Source organism: Moschus berezovskii, chromosome 16, assembly GCF_049115385.1.
Source record: "Moschus berezovskii isolate FMDL1 chromosome 16, NW_MosBer_1.0, whole genome shotgun sequence".
In the NCBI taxonomy this organism is placed as follows: domain Eukaryota; kingdom Metazoa; phylum Chordata; class Mammalia; order Artiodactyla; family Moschidae; genus Moschus; species Moschus berezovskii.
The window spans coordinates 44,910,713-44,930,254 of NC_142475.1; the positions used below are offsets into that span (position 1 = coordinate 44,910,713).

Below are 19,542 nucleotides of genomic sequence, written 5' to 3' on the forward strand. Positions count from 1 at the left end.
TTAATATGCTGTCTAGGTTTGTCATAGCTTTTCTTCCTTGAGGTGACTGATCATGCCAAGTGTTGGGAAGTTCTTAGAGTCTCCTGTCACAACTGAGCATGTCTGCTCCTGGCACTTTAACTCACCGGACCTCACAGATAGCCTTTTAGTTTGAACTCAGCCTGCTGCAAGGCCTGAACTGTTCTCTCATGTCTTCATTTGTCCTCTCTTCATCCGTTATTCCTATAGAGCTTAGAGCCTGGCCCTTGCTTGGCCAGTTTGCTCCCCCCAGCCATCCACTCATGCAGAGAGAACTGCAGTGTATGGAGGAGCCGTCATGGAGGCTGTGGAGCCAGTCTGACCTCCCTCATCCAGGTTACCTTAGCTTCTCCCTTCTTCAGTTTCCTCAGGTGTCAGATGGAAGTGAGAATAGGATTTACCTTCTGGGCCTGTTGTATGGACTAGATGAGTTTCCATATGCACAGAGCTGGTGTAGGGTCACTGCTCAGTAAATGCTAACTGTGATCTCTTCCCCTAGTTAACTAAGATTTGTTGGACTCCTTTTTTTAAACTTCATTTTATTCTTTCAAATTTTTAAAATCATTTTATTTATTCATTTTTGGCTGTGCTGGGTCTTCGTTGCTGCACATGGACTTTCTCTAGTTGGGGCAAGTGGGGGCTACTCTAGTTGTGGTGCACAGGCTTCTCGTTGCGGTGGCTTTTCTTGTTGCAGAGCACAAACCCTAGAGCGTGTGGGCTCAGTGGTTGTGGTGCAGACTTAACTGCTCTGCGGCATGTGGGATCTTCCCGTGTTCCCTGCATTCTCAGGTGGATTCTTATTCCTGTGCCACCAGGGAAGTCCTGTTGGATTCCTTTTAAGTGCTCGGTGTCATGCCAGATACGAGACACTAAGACTACAATGAATAAGATTCCCGTTTCCCCTGTGTTTGAGCAGAAATCAGTCCATTTACAGCCTTCCTGGAACATCACCTCCAGAAGAGTACGTGACTTAATCACTCTAAACATTTCTTTTAGTAAAGGAGTTTTGTGGTCTGTTTCAGGGTTCACAGGCATTTTCAGAGGCGGCCTTGCCTTCTTAAATTAGAGAAGTAAAAGAATGTACTTATTTTGGTGTTATTAGAATTACAGTTTCATAGAATAAGAGTCAAGTGACAACCTAGATGGTAAGATTAGCTCTTCCTCTGGTTGATGTTGTCACAAGTTCAGCAGCTCTGAAGTGCTCAGTGTCTGGTGGGATTTCTCCTGCATGGCTGGGTGATTTTATTCCCTGGGGATCACCACACTCATGCACTTGTCAGTCTTGTTGCCTCTATGACTGGGGAGTTCCCAGTTTTACAATCTGAGATGATGTTGCGAGCTTCTGTCCTTGTCTTGCAACAGCTGTCACTCTCCGCAAGTAAGACTGTATAGTCTGTGTGTGTGTGTGAGCCTTTCTTCTGTTCTCTTGAGTGAATTTTTCAGAAGAATGATAGAAGTCAGTAGAAGAGAATAACAGAAATAAATCAAATTTGCTCAGGATGCATTTTCACGTTACTCCCCTGTGGGTCTCAGGTTTTCACAATTCTCTGTGTTCCTCAGAATTCCTCAAATACTTCTGGAATGTTATACACACTGGGTTTGAATGACCCACTGATTTTGATTGACATCCTGTCTTTTTAAGATCATAAGGAAGACTTTCTTCAAATCAGTAAAGTCAGTAGGTAATTTTTTTTTTTTTTTACTGTATTGAACTTTTTAGTTGTCTCCACATCCCACTGTAAAACAAAAATAAAACTCTCTCATGTTCTGATCTTTTCTAAATCCAGTACATGTTTATATTGTTTCAGTAGTCTTTATTTCTAGTGGAAAATAATAAAATAATCTTAATACCATTCCTGGTGCCGTCAGGTATTTCCCACCGTGTTGCTTTCATGCTTTTTCTCTGCCATTTCCTCATCCCTTGTCTTCTCATTGAGATGGAAAACAAGCACCCTCACCTGTTTAGTTCTTCTCCTTTACCTCTGGGTCAGGGCTTCCCTGGTGGTTCAGCTGGTAAAGAATCTGCCTGCAATGAGAGAGACTTGGGTTCGATCCCTGGGTCGGGAAGATCCCCTGGAGGAGGGGAAAGGCTACCCACTTTAGTATTCTGGCCTGGAGAATGCCATGGACTGTGTAGTCCATGGGAGCGCAAAGAGCTGGACACGACTGAGCGACTTTCACTTTCTCTTTCCCCTTAGAGTCAGGTTTAGGATCCTCTGCTCCTGTTTGGACTGTATCTGTAATTATCTCAGGTGTTACTCTTAGGGCGGTTTGCTGCTTTTCTCAGTGCGGGTTTCCTGGGAGCTTACTACTCAGTGATTTCCCAGGCTTTTTCTTGGCTTCAGTTATCAGAAGCTTGACCCACTCGCTTTCTTTATTTCCTCATTATTTGTTGACATTCTCACAGTCTTGGTCAAGATGCACTTTTTCAGAGATAGATTAATTACTGGACTCCTACACTGTGGTTGACTGACACGATACGGAATAGTTTATACGGATAGAACATAACCCCAAACATGTAGATAGATGTCCTTGAGACATAAGACAGAATTCTAAAAAGTGTAGTAAAAGTAATGTTCGTTACTTTAGATTCGTCTGAAGATTTATTTTGTTGATTTTTCCCGGTCTTTGTAATATCCGGACATGTCAGTAGGTCTTCTGAACTCCACCTGATATTTTGAAGTACATCAGCATTCTCAAATGACTGATGCACCAACTGGCAATGTTCCTAGGGAGCCACAGAGTGCTGTTCTCCCTATGTGGTGAGGGTCCTGATAGGGGCACCACCCAGCACGTGAAGTGAAGGGCTAGAGACCTGCCAGCATCACTGCCTCCCCTCCCTCCTGGGCTCCCCTGGCAGACATGGTTACATGGAGCCGCGGCAGGGTCCCTGGGTTTGAGGAGCTGGTGGCAAGGCCCTTAGTTTAATTAAGGGGAATAATAAAAAGCATGAGAGGTGCTGAAGTATCATAAAAGCACTGTGGAATATCTAAGAAGGACGATGGGTTAGTTGCCAAGAAAGAGGAGGGCAGACAACCATGATTTCTTAACCGTGTTCCAGCCCCAAGTGTAACCTGCCGTGGGTTACAGGCCAGTAGAGGACCAAGCTGGTCCTCTCGCCCAGGATTACATGTCTGCAAAACTCATGCTTTTTCTGCTGGATTATGCTCACTCTTATAAATGTCACCACTTTTGGAATGTTAGGATATCATGGCAGACTGATTCAAGGATAACCTCAAAAGCTGCTTTGCCTACAAAAGAGAATTTGCAGTGTGACTGAAGTGCAGTCTCTTATCCATACTGTGATCAGGAATAAACTATCTGAATAATCAGAGGTTGGAACTGTTAATCTTTTATTTTTTTAATTGATTTATCTTTTAAACCTTTTAGTTTGTATTGAAGTATAGCTGATTAATAATGTTGTGATAGTTTCAGGTGAGCAGCACAGGAACTCAGCCATGCATATACATGTATCCATTCTCCCCGAAACTCCCCTCCCATCCAGGCTGCCACAGACACTGAGCGGAGTTCCCTGTGCTATACAGTAGGTCTTTGTTGATTATCCATTTTAAATACAGCAGTGTGTACCTGTCCACCCCAAACTCCCCAACTGTCCTTTACCCCAGCAACCGTAAGTTTGGAACTGTTAGCCTTTTAGAGTTCTAAGTATTCCTCAGCCTGTTCCTTCGTGCAGTAGTCATACTGAATATCAGTGTCACAGCTTTACCAGTATGATCATCTGGTTTGTTGCCATGCCATGTTTTTTCCTCAGGGTTCATGGCAGAAATGAAGACTTCATGTTTTGCGGGTTAGTGCAGATTCTGAAATAAGAATGTTGTTATTTTTTTAATTTATTTTTATTGTTGATGAAAAGCATACCTAGATCATCTGCATCTGTTGGGGAAAGGGGAGTATAGAGAATTGCAGTCCACATAGTATTCCCTGGAGAATTTGTGCAGAAAAATTAAAAAATTAATTTAAAATGACTGAAAATTCAACTGCTTAGCATTACCTCAAAGTATTTATAGTTAAAAGTTGGCAAATTTTCTAAAAGCCACAGGTACTCTTCTACTTTAGCAAAAGGTGCTTTTCACCCCTTTTATATACTGTAAAAGGATCCCAGGTAGTTGGGCATGTCCTTTTTTCCATTTCTTTGAAAAGTAATCTTTGAGTCAGATGATGGTGTTGGCTCCAATGGTCAGTATAATTCCAGTAAATCATCTGGTATGGATTATAATAAAATGCCAAGTATATTACCAATAACCAGAAGAAATTTCTAAGACCCTTTAATGATTATTATCAATAATCTGAGACTACTTGCATTGCCTGAATCTGACAACATGTCTCCCTGTGGCAATTTTAGGTAATAAGTTATATTTCTACTTTCAGTTTCTATGAAGTCACCCAAAACTCTGCATTTGTTGTTGTTATTTTAATGTACATGCCCTTCTAATGATTGTAGGAATGTGAAACAAAATGGTTATCCATTTGATTAATCTTTATTGCAGGTGAGAGGATAGAATGTATTTTATAAAATAATTGATTAAATGTACCTATTCTTTGGCATACATCTTTAGATGTTTAATTATAATTTTTATGATGTGTTGGAGCCAACATTTTCCTGTAGAAATACAACTCAAGATTTAATATTGGGCAACAGTGGGAAAATGGGATTTAGTGTGAAAATATTTGCTTTATGTAAACCTTTTTATGAATGCAGCTAATGTATAAGTGAAGTCAAGCTGTAAAAACAATTAGCTGGGAAAATGCCAAGTAAATTTTTATGTTCCAGTGAAGATCTGTTAACTACACATTTTTGTTGTTATTAAACTATATGCAAATATACAAGTAGATTCACTTAGATTTAGGTAAAAAAGACAAAATACTAGAAGTATGCAGTAAGTATAATTACTGTTTGCATCTCCAAACAAAGCACATTAATCTTCCTGCAATAACGCTGATGTAATGTCTCCATGTTACTTTTGGGAGTATTTGAAGTGGGCAGGCTTCCAAAGTTGATAGTTAATTCTGATCAGTAAAGGCACTGGAGTAGATGTCTGGGTTGGACATTGTAACAAAGCAGTTTCTAAAGCTCTTGGAAGATTCCAGTGCAAACACAATCATGAACTTGAATCTTTTGTTCTAGACATTACAAAATTAATTTATCCACAAAGCATGTTGCTAAGTCACTTCAGTCATGTTCAACTCTGTGCGACCCCATAGACAGAAGCCCACCAGGCTCCCCCATCCCTGGGATTCTCCAGGCAAGAACACTGGAGTGGGTTGCCATTTCCTTCTCCAATGTGTGACAGTGAAAAGTGAAAGTGAAGTCGCTCAGTCATGTCCGACTCCCAGCGACCCCACAGACTACAGCCAACCAGGCTCCTCCATCCATGGGATTTTTCTAGGCAAGAATACTTTAGGCCCCTTTTAAAATTATAATCTGTTATGTTTGTTTTTTTTTTAAACTCAGACTTCTTAAAAACATCTACTTTGGGGCTTAAGCTAATGAAGAAACAGAAGTTTTTAAAATATTTTCTGGAACTAGTCTCAGGAACTGGAGAGAATTTGAGAGGTTCTCTTCACTAATGGTTTTCAGAAAACACTCTTCAGGCAGCCCCCAACCAAAGATGATCTGTTGATGAAATTGAATAAGAGAATCTTTCAACTCAAAGAAAAAATAAGCCATGTGGTCCATAATTTCCTTAAGCTAAAGGATCTGCTGTTGGACTAGTAGCATGCTGCTGCTGCTGCTGCTAAGTCACTTCAGTCGTGTCCGACTCTGTGTGACCCCATAGACGGAAGCCCACCAGGCTCCCCCGTCCCTGGGACTCTCCAGGCAAGAACACTGGAGTGGGTTGCCATTTCCTTCTCCAATGTGTGAAAGTGAAAAGTGAAAGTGAAGTCGCTCAGTCATGTCCGACCCTTAGCGACCCCACGGACTGCAGCCTACCAGCATGCATGCAGTGTTTAGTAAATACATATTAAAATTTTAAATTGTATTTCTTTAAACATTTTACAAAAGCTTTTGAGGTACAAAGTGCACTCGAGGTGTGTGCGTACACACACACACACTTGAAAATTGTTCCTGAATAAATACACAGATGTTTATGATATTTCATGAAAATTGCAATCATTTCCCCCTGGTTTGCCACTTGAATCAGATGAAGAGTTGATACAGACAGAATCTTTCATATTACTGATGAGTCTTAGAAATAGTTCCTCCTCTTACCCAAAGAGCTTATAGATGAGTAGATGGAGCCTCAATCCGATTGATCTTAATGTAAGCTAAAGATTCATGGGGTCGCCAAGAGTCGGACGCGACTGAGCGACTGAACTGAACTGAAAGATCTCTATTCACTCTCTTAGTGTTTATCTAATTTGATCAATCTTATAAGTGTACTTGATAAATATTTTTAATTGTATTTCTTAAAATGTTAAGTAATCTTTATTACATTTACGATAAAAAGCTTTTAGCAGATTAAGCAGTAACCTGGAGGAATATGCAGAGTCCTAACTAAGGCAGTATGTCTCTAGGTGTGTTTTGTAGAATGCTAGTTCACTAGAAAGGGAGTTTCATTACCAAAAATATTTAGGAAGCACTGTATTGTGTATTTCCCTCTTGAAGACATTACAGTTCAGACAACATAAAGCCTATTAGAAGGCAGGTTCATTAACCTTATCTCTATGATAAATAGATAACCTTGAAAATTAATTGTATGTCCAACACAAGAAGTTAGGAAAGGAGTAACAGAAGTCTGAGGAAGGAAAATGAATGTATTGATAGATAAATTAGAAGACCGAAGAAAAATAGAAAAACACCTATATAATCCAATATCTGATTCTTAGAACCAATACAGTATATGAATAGGTAACTTAATCAAGGCAAGCGATTGTGAGGCGAAAGCACAGATATGCAGAACACAGTCTGAGGATGGGAGAACACTACAGATGCACAAGAAATGAAAACTCTCCTAGCGGACGACTCAGTGGAAAATGAGTTCAGAACCTACAGTCATGGGCGGGGTGCTTTTGTAGGAAAATAGACGTGATCAAAACTGACCTCAAAAGGAGAAAGTAAAGATCCGATGTCTATACATGTAAAAGGATAAGTAGTTGAAGAAGCTAACTCCCACCTTCCCCCACCACCTTGAAGGAAAGGCACCTGACCTCAGTGGTTTTACAGAGGAATTTTACTGAACCTTTGAAGAATAACCTTGATGTCTGGCTCAACAATGCAAGTTTGAAACAGCTAAGGACAGAGCTTCAGATCAATATTGTGTGTTAGAGTATTAGTGGAAAAATCTTAATTGAAATATTGGCAAACAGTTTGTCAGTATATAGAAGGAAGTACCCTCACTGCTGCTGCTGCTAAGTCGCTTCAGTCGTGTCCAACTCTGCGCGACCCCATAGACAGCAGCCCACCAGGCTCCCCTGTCCCTGGGATTCTCCAGGCAAGAACAGTGGAGTGGGTTGTCATTTCCTTCTCCAATGCATGAAAGTGAAATGTGAAAGTGAAGTCGCCCAGTTGTGTCCGACTCTCAGCGACCCCGTGGATTGCAGCCCACCAGGCCCCTCCGTCCGTGGGGTTTTCCCGGCAAGAGTACTGGAGTGGGGTGCCATTGCCTTCTCCAAAGTACCCTTACTAAGTAGTATTTATTCTTGGAATATAAAATTGTTTCACTATTAGAAAATATGTTAATAAGATTCACCTTATTAACAGATGAAAACCAAAATTGTTAACTTACACAGATGCTGAAAAGACATTAAAAAACCCATTCTTGACTTAGAAAATTCAATACATTTTGAATAATGGAATATTAATTTAACACTGTAAACTGTATATTCTATAGATACACTCATATTCTTTCTCTCACACACACAACCATCCCATTCCATCTTAACCTAACCCAGAAGCCAGCATTATGCTTATGAGGACACACTAGTCACACTCCCATTAAAATAAGAAACAAGACCATCCGTTATCAGTTCCTCTTCAGTATTCAGTTGGAGGTGAAAGTGAAAGTTGCTTAATTGTGTCTGACTCTTTGCGACCCCGTGGACTGTATTCTACCAGGTTCCTCTGTCCATGGGATTCTCCAACAGGAACACTGGAGTGGGTTGCCATGTCCTTCTCCCGGGGACCTTCCTGACCCAGGCATTGAACCTGGGTCCTCCCGCATTGCAGGCAGATTCTTTACTGTTTGAACCAACAGGGAAACCTCAGTTGGAAGTATGGACCCATTTAGTTTAGGGAAAAATAAAAAGAATATGGAAAGAAGTAGAGAAAGTTACTAGTTTTTCGCAAATGTGATTATCTAGAAAATTGCAAGAGAACTAAAATCTTGTTACAGGCAGCAGGAGAATTCAGTAAGGGAGACAGGACAAAGTTGATGTTCAGAAATCGAAAGCCTTTGTATTCACAAGCAGGGGAAGGAAAAAAAAAATTAAAAAATCACCAAGGCAGTTTGTTAACGGTCTTGATTACTGGACTCCCCTGAAGAGTCTGATTGTCAGTCTTGAATCTGCCTTTTAACTGGTGTTACTCGACCCCTCCAGGAGAACTCTTGATGATTTTTTTCTTTTTAATCTTTTGGCCACACCAGGCAGCATGTGGGATCTTCGTTCCCTGACCAGGTATTGAACTTGTACCCCTGCATTGACAACTTGGAGTCTTAACCACAGTACCACCAGGGAAGTCCTGGACTCTGATGGTTTTTATGTGGGCCTTTGAGACACTCTGTCCTGAGGGCCCTAACCCCATTCTTGTACCATCACTCCATACATGGCTGGCTGTGGAGCCAGTCATTTGCCAGTCTCAGACCCTGTGCGTCAATGCCCAGAGGGACACAGTGGCAACACACTCTGGCAGGGGAGCTCCGCCCAGCTTCCTCTGCTGGGGACCCTTCTTTCTAGTCACAAGTTCCAGCACTGCATGTCAGCCATCACACGGGAGGCGCGCCTAGCTGCCCCGATCCATGTCCGGCATTCAGCGGGGTGGCAGGAAATAGAGGGTGTCCTCTGTAACCCGTGCTTAGGGCACACATTGAGCAGAGCTCCAGAACAGTTGCAGCCTTTAGTTATCTGCCAGATTCTGCAGGGCTGCATTTTATTGGAGCTCATTACTCTTTTCTTACCAACCTATGGTTAATCACTTAACTCCTGTGCTTCCTAGTGCTTCCCTGCTTCAATGATCACTGATGCTTTGCAGAACTTTAACTGGTTAAGTCCAGCTCTTCTGCCTCTGTATTGGGCTTCCCTGATGGCTCAGCAGGTAAAGCATCCACCTGCAGTGCAGCAGATGCAAGGGAGATGATCCCTGGGTCGAGAAGATCCCCTGGAGAAGGGCATGGCAATCCACTCCAGTATTCTTGCCTGGAGAATCCCAAGGACAGAGGAGCCTGGTGGGCTATAGTCCATAGGGTTGCAAATATACCTCGGAAAGCATAACTATGCTGACCGGTCCCATCTTAAAATAATGACCATAGTCCTTAGGTGGGCTTTCATCTCTGCTGCAATCCTGCTGTATCCTCCTGGGCAAATCAGTCTCATGTGCTCAGAGATAACTTCTCTGGACTATGCAGCATCCTGCCAGGCACTCTCTTCTTGCTTTTCTTTGGGCAAACAGCAGTGAGAGACTTTTCAGTAAAAAGTCAGACCCTATCACTTCCTTGCTTACCCCTCTGCCCCCACCCCCATGGCTTCTGTCACACGTGGAGTGAAGGTGTGACTAGTTTCCTACCACTCACCCCTTGACTCAGTGCTTCTCAGGTACAGGAACACTTGCTTTTTCTCAAAGAATGCCCCCCTCTGTTACCGCCCCAGGGCGTTTTCACTTGCCGTGCTATTTGCTTGAGACACTTCTTCCTCCTGGCATCTGTATGCCTAGAATTCTTACTCCATCTATCTCTTTATCAGGTGTTACTGCCTGGATGAGCCCTTTAACTTTGCTCCCTTCCTCTGCATTACTTTTCTTCCTAGCCCTTCTTACCAGTAGATACTGTTTGATTGATTGATTGTCTCCTGAGTCCTGTCCACCTCCCTAGGGACTAAAACAGTCCCTAGCACAAATTAGGCCCTTAATCAATATTTGTTGAGTCAATAATTTGATTCATATACCTACCTACCCACACCGCTGGCAACCAAACAAGGGCAGGAAGAGGACCAGGTTATTCATTCCTGAGTGTTCAGAAGGGAGGAATGGTTTTATTCTCTCTCCCCTGTGCTCCCCTAGTTTGGCAGGCTAATTTCTGGGAGTCTGCCAAGAATGTAAGTAGGAACAGGTGACATCACCTAGGAAGACTGTCTTGTCTATGAGAAACAGAAGATTGAAGCTTGGGAGTATGAACATTTTTTTTAATTGTTTTTTATTGAGGTGAAATCCACAGTAACATACAATTCACCATTTTAACCACTTTGTAAAAGGGTTCAGTGCATTGTGAATTACTACATTCACAGTGTTGTGCAGCCATTACCACTGTCTAATTCCAGAACATTTCATCACCCCCATAAAAAACCCCATACCCCTTAGCAGTTCCTCCCCACCTTCCCTCTCCCTAGCCCTTGACAACCACTAATCTCCTTTCTGTCTCAATGGAGTTGCCTGTTTTGGACATTTCATCTGAATGCAGTCATACAATGTGTAGACTTTGTGTCTAGCTTTCATTTAGCTTAATGTTTTCAGAGTCCATCCACATTGTGTCATATATCAGGATTTCATTCCCAGGTGGTGTTAGTGATAAGAGAACCCGCCTGCCAATTCAAGAGATGCAGGAGACATGGGTTCGATCCCTGGGTCGGGAAGCTCCCCTGGAGGAGAGCATGGCAACCCACTCCAGTATTCTTGCCTGGAGAATCCCCATGGACAGAGGAGCCTGGCAGGCTACAGTCCATGGACTCGTAAAGAGCCAGACACGATTGAAGCAACTTAGCACCCACACATTCCTTTGTATGGCTGCACAATACTCCATTGTTTGGATATACTACATTTTGTTTTTTGATTCATCAATTGGACGGACCTTTGGGTTATTTCCACTTTTTGGTTTTTTGTTACGAATAATGCTGCTGTGAACATTTGCATACCCATTTTTGTTTCAGCACCTTTAAAAATTTCTCTTAGGTTTTATATACCTGGGAGTGAATTGCTGGGTTAAATGGTAATTCTGTGTGTAACTTTTAAGGAATGCAGTGGCTGCACAACTGCTTCCATCCTGGTGGATGTGAAGTGATACGTCCTTGTGGTTTTTGATTTGCAGTTCTCTAATGGGAAACTAATGCAGTTCCCTAATGGGACTTTGGAAAAGTCCCTGATGCTGAGAAAGGTTGAGGGCAGAAGGAGAAGAGGGCATCAGAGGATGAGATGGTTGGACAGCATCACCGATGCAATGAACACGAACTTGGGCAAATTCTTGGAGATAATGAGGTGCAGGGAAGCCTGGTGTGCTACAGTTCATGGGGTTGCAAAGAGTTGTACACGACTTATCAGCTGAACAGCAACAACAGTGGGATCGTTAGCGTTTATGCATGGGTTCCAACAAGGTGGGTTAAGAGAGGAGACAAAGCATGAGAAAGGGCAGTAGGCTGGTGTCAGCTCTGTCTCCTGAACCTACTGCCCCCAGCTTTCTCTTTGGAACCGATGTGAGCACTGATCTCTTATATCTAGTTTGACTTAAATTGCCTTGATGTCCTGGGTCTGTCATGACCTCTCCAAAGTTTAGGGTTAGTAGGTCTGAAGTTTGTAGTGCTCATTTATCCATTTCATTCAGAGGCTGCATAATATAGGCATTAAGATCTTGACTCTAGAGTGAGACTGTGTGTGTTTAGTCACTCAGTCATATCCAACTCTCTGCGACCCCATGGACTGTAGCCCTCCAGGCTCCTCTGTCCATGGGATTCTCCAGGCAAGAATACTGGAGTGGGTTGCCGTGCTCTCCTCCAGAGGATCTTCCCAACCCAGGGATCGAACCAGGATCTCCTGCATTGCAGGCGGATTCTTTACCAGGTGGGCTACCAGGAAAGCCCCTGTCTGGGTTCAAATGCTGACTCAAGTGCTATGGCCTTGGGCAAATTAGTTAACATCTTTGTTCATTTCCTCATGTGTGAAGTGGTGTTGAGGTCGTTATGGTGACTGAATGAGTTGAGTATGCACACAGCTTGGAATAGTGACTGGCACGTAGTGAGTTTTGTGTGTTTGCTGTAATCACAGTGATGGTGGTGATGATGATTTATCTAGATAACCATTTAGGGAAGGGGCAAGGATAGTTTCATGCTGGATCCAAGTGTGGGATTGAGGGTGCTGATTATGTGTTTATAAAGTGGGGCTCTTTGATAACATGCTCTGGTTTCCGTAGTCCTATTGTGGGCCTGGCATCAGTGACCTGGTACAAATTACTGACTTGTAATGGCTCATATTTTATATTCTACAAGTCATTCCACTAGTTCATCAGATTTACATTTTGAACACAGGTTTACCTTTGGACAGCACTTAGACTTGTTTCAATTTAACATTTTCTTCTGTTTATACACCAGTACAGCTATATTATTTTAAAACATTTGGAATTACAAAAGAAACTATCATTTATAATTCAGTCACTTCAAAACATCCTATCCTATCTTTTAGTGCATATCTTTCTGTATTTTTCTTTATGCGTTTTAAACAACATTGGGTTGGCCAAAAGTTTCATTTGAGTTTTTCCATAAGATGTAATGGAAGAAACCTGAACGAAACTTTTTGGCCAACCTAATAATTTAACAAATAGAATAGAATATTCTAAAATCTCTTTTAAAGCTTATTTTCAGCTGCCCTGTGAATCTTTTCTAATATATCTTCATTTTTGAAATTTCTCAAGACTAAACATTCAGATCCCATAAAAGATATATTTTCAAAATTTATAGATGTGAATAGAGAAAGAACTCTCTCCTATCTGGACATTTTATATACATTCAAGCTTGAAAATGTGCCAGGGACTATTTTATAGCTTTATGATAAAGCCTATTATTTTTCTATAGCAAGAAAAAGAATGCTTCGTTGTGCCAAAAAGTGTACAGAGCGTCAGAATAATCAACAGGACATTTGAATTCTCAGTTTTGCTTTTTAGAGTCCTTTAAACATAAATTCTGCCAACATCCTACAGCTAAGTAAACTGAGATAGAAAGATTAAGTGACATTGCTGTTTTCAGTCCATGTTAGAAGTAAACACAGAAATTCAAGGCCTTTCTTTATTAGATCAGAAGATAACGTGTTCATATATTTAAGACATAAACCTGTAGGGGAGATATGAACACTTAAGCTGGGCTGAGATTTATGAATAAGGCTATCAAATAAAATGAGGCAATTATTTTTCAATTTTTAAGAGTTATAATGTTATTTGGACTATATCTTTCTCACCTTGTAAAAATGATACTTATAAAAGTGGGGATGTTGGAGAAGAAGGCAGTCAGAGAATAATCGGGAGGATTCTGGTTGTTTAGAAAGATAAATATAAAATGAGTCCACAAAGAGAGCTTTAATGAGGTAACTTTAGGGAGGAGGGCAAGGATCTATGGTATGGAAAGTCATTATAACTGACAGTCAGATATAAGACTAAGAATATCATGTTCTCACGAGAATATATAAGAATGTAAAGCCTTCCCTTTGCTCAGAAACAAAGCAAAACTGTATAAGGAATGCCAAGTACTAATTCAAAAGAACCAAGTACGATTCTTTTCTTTATTGTTGTAGTGACTTGTGAAATCTTGAAGACAGGCCAAATCTAAAGACTTTTGAGATCTAAAGAAAGGGGAAACTTTTATTTTATTTGAAATTGTGCTTGTTTGTTTTTCATAAGAGTATTAGCAGACAGAGGACAAAGAGGAATGGGGCAAAAAATGGTCTTAGAAACAGCCTTTATTAATTTAAGACTGTTAAGCAGGGTGGTTCCTGAGCCTGTTTTTCTGATCTTTGGCTCCTGGGGTGGGTGGTTGTGTGTGTGTGTATGTCCATTTTTCTGTTCTTTTGCTCCTGAGTGTGTGTGTATATCCGTCTGTATGTGTGTCTGTTGGACTCTTTGTGATCCCATGGTCTGCAGCCTGCCAGGCTCCTCTGTGCTTGGAATTTTCTAGGCAGGAATACTTGAGTGGGTTGCCATTTCCTACTCCAGGGGATCTTCCCGACCTAGGGACTGAATCCGAGTCTTTGGTGTCACCTGCATCGGCAGGTGGATTCTTTATGTGCCTGGTAGGTTACCCAATTGTGCCTATTTTTGTCCCTGCTTGGCCTGACATACCATAAAAACATAAAATCTCACTGTGGAGTTCTGTTTGTTCAGCAGCTTGTCAGTAAAGCACAACTGACATCTGTTGGTAGACCTTATTATTAGGTTTAGAAAAAACCCTGCTTTATATTCTCTTGCCTGCCAAGGATATAGCTAGTTTAATAAACATATGTGAACAAAAATAGAAGAAGGTAGAGAAGATTATCAGGAAATGATTTGAGTGTTCTACGCTCTGAAGTTAGGAAGACTTGAGTTTGACCCCCAGAAACTGTTGGGGAGTTTTGCTACATCTCAAAGTGACCATAAAACCTTCCCTAGTAGCTCAGATGGTAAAGAATCTGCCTGTAATGTAGGAGACCTGGGTTCGATCCCTGGCTCAGAAGACTCACTCCAGTATTCTTGTCTGGAGAATTCCATGGACAGAGGAGCCTGGTGGGATACAGTCCATGCAGTTGCAAACAGTCATACACGACTGAGCAAGTAACACACTCACAAGGTAACCATGGAGATGTTGATCTCACCAAGCTGCCTTTAGGATTGAATGAGAAAGAGATGCAAGAAACCTAACTGTGGTGCTATAAGGAGCATGTTAAGCCCTTTGCTTGCATGGGGTTTGAAGCAGTCATCAGGTTGCATCAGCCATCCTGTAGGCTGCAGGTGCTCAGACTATAGTGTGCAGGCTCACCAGGGGAACTTGTACAAGTGAGACCTTGTGTTCCATTCTCAGAGATGGATTCAGTGGGTCAGGGTTGGGATACAGGAACCTGCATCTGTGACAAGCGCCAAAGATGCTTATGAAGGTGGAATCATGCTTTACAAAACATACCCTGAAAGCAGTGGGTAGAAATCATTTGACCTTGAACGTCTAATAGCCTGGATGGGTGAGTTTTCATGGCTCATCTTTTAACAGTAATCACTACGGGGATTGAAGCATTGATCACAAAATCCTAATTAAGGAAAATCATTCAAGAAGAGCAGTGTAAAATGGATAACCAGCAAAGTCCTACTGTAGAGCACAGGGAAGTCTGCTCAGTGTCATGTGGCAGCTTGGATGGGATGGGGGTTTGGGGGAGGATGGATACGTGTATATGTATGGCCGAGTCCCTTCACTATTCACCTGAAACTAGCACAACATTGTTAATCAGCTATGCCCCACTACAAACTAAAAAGTTTTCATAAAGATAAAACCAAACTGATAAGATGAACATTAAGAGAAAAGAAGAGCAGTGTAAGATTAGGTAAGTATATATGTACTAATTTGTAGAAATACATGCATCACTTATTATAAGTACTTTACCAAAAATAAAATAGAAATAAGTAAAAATAGAAAAAGGAACCCCATTAAATGGACCATACCAACTTTTAAAGTTAAATACCTTAGTTTTTTGGGGTTTTTTTAACCACGGAAAATGAATATTTCGAGACCAGGACCTAACACACAAAAGGAATTCTTCATCTCCTCCTCTATAATTCAGTCTGGGAGCCATTAATGAGAGTGCTCTGGTTAATCGTAATAGTCATGATGGTATGAGGAGATGTGATATATAAGGTATTCAAACCACGTGGGGTAAATTATTAAGAATCATTGTTAAGTAAGAGGATGGAATGAAACAAGTCAGGCGTCGGGTCTTGGTATTTCCTGCTGTTAGTGCTAGAGCATTTTACTTTTTACGTTAAAAATACAACATACCTAGTTTTCCCTCTGATATTTATGTGATACTATGTGTGTGTATACAGACACACATACGCACACACACACGTGTCCACATCACACACATAGGCATACATAAAGCCATTTTTGATGGCCAAAAAGGAAGAGGCCCCAAGGGCTCTTTAGTGTGCAATTAATATTTTGGTCAGAAAATCAGCAGATTGTTTCAGTATGGTTATGTGTTATGACATCATATTCCAGTAAAGTTATAATGAACAGAAATTTTGTTTGTCTCTGTGGCAAACCGAAATGAGTTTTGTAATTGTCAGCAGGCCTTAGTGATTATAGTGGCGCCCGCTCCCTCCACTGTAGTTAAAGATCTGTTAGCATTCCAGCCATGGACCTCTGTTTTCAGAAGTGTATAATTAATCGTAAACATTTGCTCTATGGTGAAAGCTTGCCACATAAGAGTAAATTTCAGTCCAGGAGTAAATTTCTGATTGCAGGTTGTCTGTTTTCAAGTTTTATAGTGGAACCAGTTAGAGATATGCATAAAGTTCTGTGAAGATAGGAAAATTGAATTTTGTGAGAAGGAAGATAACCTGCATTTATGATATTAGTCTGTCAAAATTTCTGCATTAAAGGGATCTAAGGTAAAATAGGTATTAGGAAATTATATAATTCAATACATCATTAGTTTTTGCAATCAAAGAGCAAAAAGAATTGTGGCTTTAATGCTTTTTAGTCTCTGCATGTTAAAAATATCTTACTATAAGTGATTTTTATTCCTTTAACTTTTTCATATTTGGCAATTAAAAATGAGAACATATGACATATAATAAAAACACATTTAACATATTTTATCTTAATAGAAAACTGTGGGCCAAGAAAATTGACTTTAAAAATGTAAAACAGTGCCGGCTTTTTTATACTGACTCTGGATTTCTCTGCTCCATTTGACATTGTTGATTATCCCTTCCTCTGACATTGTGTTGTAATTTCTTTTCTAACCGACCCTCTTTCATCTCCTTCACTGCCGTCTATTATTTCCCCTGCCTTTTGATCATGGGTATTCATCAGATCCCAGCCTTCGGTGCTTTTTTTTTTTTTTTTGGTGCTTTTACACTTACCCTTTCCAGGTGCTTATACACTCAACATGGTTTCAATTATTACCTCCCAAATCTCATCTTTAGTACTGATGTACATTTCTAGTCCTTCACCTTCAGTAAACCTTCACTGATGAGTCCCATCTGCCTGTGAATTCTTATACAATGGACTCTGTGCAATTTATCTCAGGTTGACTATAGAGGTCTGCCACTTGGACACCAATAATCATCTAAACCTTAGTGGTAACTTGATTGGCTTTTCTTTGCTTAAAAAGAGACATTTTCCAGCACTGGAGTGATTTTTAACTTAATTTTTCAGTGTTTCAATGATAAATCCAGCACTCCATCAAAACTGATTGTTAGTTTTGCTCAGTTGCCCAATTCAGTGGTCATAGTCTGTCTTCATTTCACTTGACTTGTAAAGTAGCATTTGATATGCCTGACTCTTCCCTCCTCCTGGATACTCTGTCCCCATTTGGCTTTCAGGAAAAATATTCTGCTTGCTTGGTTTTCCTCTTATCACTCCCTCCCACAGAGTTCTCACTGTCTTGTGGCTTTAAATTTCACCTATATATATATATTGATGATTCCCAAATTTTATCTCTACCTTGGACCTCTTTCCTGAAATCCAGACTTATTAGATCTGACTGTTTAACATTTGAATGTCTAAAAGACTGAATAACTCAACATCTCCAAACCAGAGCTGTTGGTATTCATACCCAACAAACCCATTCTTTTTGCACATTTCACCAACTTCATGCCTGGGCACTCCATCTTCCAGTTGCTCGTGTCAGAAATTCTGGCGTCTTCCTTGTCTCCTCTCTCATATTCCATAGTCAGTGCTTCAGTAAGCCCTTCTCTACTTTTGAAATTCGTCCAGAATCCAAGTACTTCCCATTACTTCCCTTGCTGTCACCCTAGTTCAGGCCCCCGTATTATTGCAATAGCTTCTTTACAGATATCCTGTGTCTGCCCTCATTCCCCTACAGTCTGTTTTCAACATAATAGTCAGATGATCCTTCCAAGGTCTAAGTCAGATTATGTCACTTCTCTCCTTAAAGCCTTCTGGTGGCTGGCCATTTCACTCAGGATAGAAGTCAGGTCCTCTCAGTGATTTCTAAGGAAGGCCCTATGGCATCTGGGCACTGGTTCCAGCTCTTAGCCTACCTTCCTTTACATCCTCAACTCTCACCTGGTGGGAATCCTCTGAATTACTTCAACATTCCTGACACTCGGCTGCCTCAGAGCCTTTGCACTTGTTTTCAGTGCCTTATATGCCCTGTTCCAGTTATCTGTATGGTTTCCTTCTTCACTGACTCGAGCTCTTTTCACACTTGTCACCTTCTCAGTGAGATACTCACTGATCACTCCATCTGCCCCTCTTTCCTCACCCCTCAGCCCAATCAAGGGAAGAAGAAACAACAAGAATTTCATATTTTACTTTTCTTGGGACTCCAGGCAACAAATATGAATGACTTTAAAAGAGTAGTTGGCAAAAAAGGAGAAAGCCACTAAAGGTACAAATGACACCGGAAGACCATATTGCAATCAGATCTACAGCTCTTGGATAATTGCTTGATTCTCTCCAGAGACTTTGACTATTTCATTCACTGCCATTACCAGTGAACGAATTAAATCACTGCTTTTGTTCAGATGGTGTCACTAGTGTTTCTATTGTAATCTTAATACATGCAGTTTTTAAAAAGTTCACTTTTGAACCTTCCCTTCTTTTTCTGTTTAAAATGTATATGGAACTTCCATGGTGAACCACTTGCTAAGACTCCGTTCTCCCAATGCAGGGGCCCTGGCTTCCATCTCTGGTCAGGGAACTAGATCCGTGTGCCTCAACTAAGACCTGGCACAGCCAAATAAATAAATATTAAAAAAACAACAGGTATTTCTAACATCCTAGATAGTCTGCCTCTTTATTTTATTTATTGTCTGTCTTCTCCACTGGAAGGTATGTTTTTGTTTGCTGTGATGTTCCCTCATCATAAGATGGTGCCCCATAAATAATTGTTAAATTAATAGATTATGTTGCATAACCTCTTAATGTTTTTTGTTTGTCCTTTCTTCTTACAACCCCCTTACAATCTCCCCTCATGTTGGCATCATTGCATCTTTCTAATAATGCTTCGTCTCAGTCTCATTAAACAGAAACCTGCTAAAAGTTTTCACCTTAAATACATTTTATTATGGTTCTTTCTGATTTAGAATTGGCTGAAACTCCTCGTTCTTTCTTATGTTGAATCTGCTCTCCTTAGTACTTTGCAAAGTACTTATTACTTTACAGTAGTAGTTCCATCTCTCTGCCCTTCCCACGTCTAATCATGCTTGAAAAGTGAAAGTGAAAGTGAAGTCGCTCAGTCGTGTCCAACTCTTTGCGACCCCATGGACTGTAGCCTACCAGGCTCCTCCGTCCGTGGGATCCTCCAGGCAAGAGTACTGGAGTGGGTTGCTGTTTTTACCTTCTGCTGAAAGCATGGCAGTCTGCATATTGTCACCTGGATGGTCT

General features: G+C 41.0%; 1 protein-coding gene across 12 annotated transcripts in view; it reads left to right on the forward strand.

The window, feature by feature from the left end:
• The window catches only part of STAU2 (staufen double-stranded RNA binding protein 2), a 322,176-nt gene that overhangs the window by 93,056 nt on the left and 209,578 nt on the right, over positions 1–19,542 (forward strand). The gene's annotated exons all lie outside the window — the stretch shown is intronic.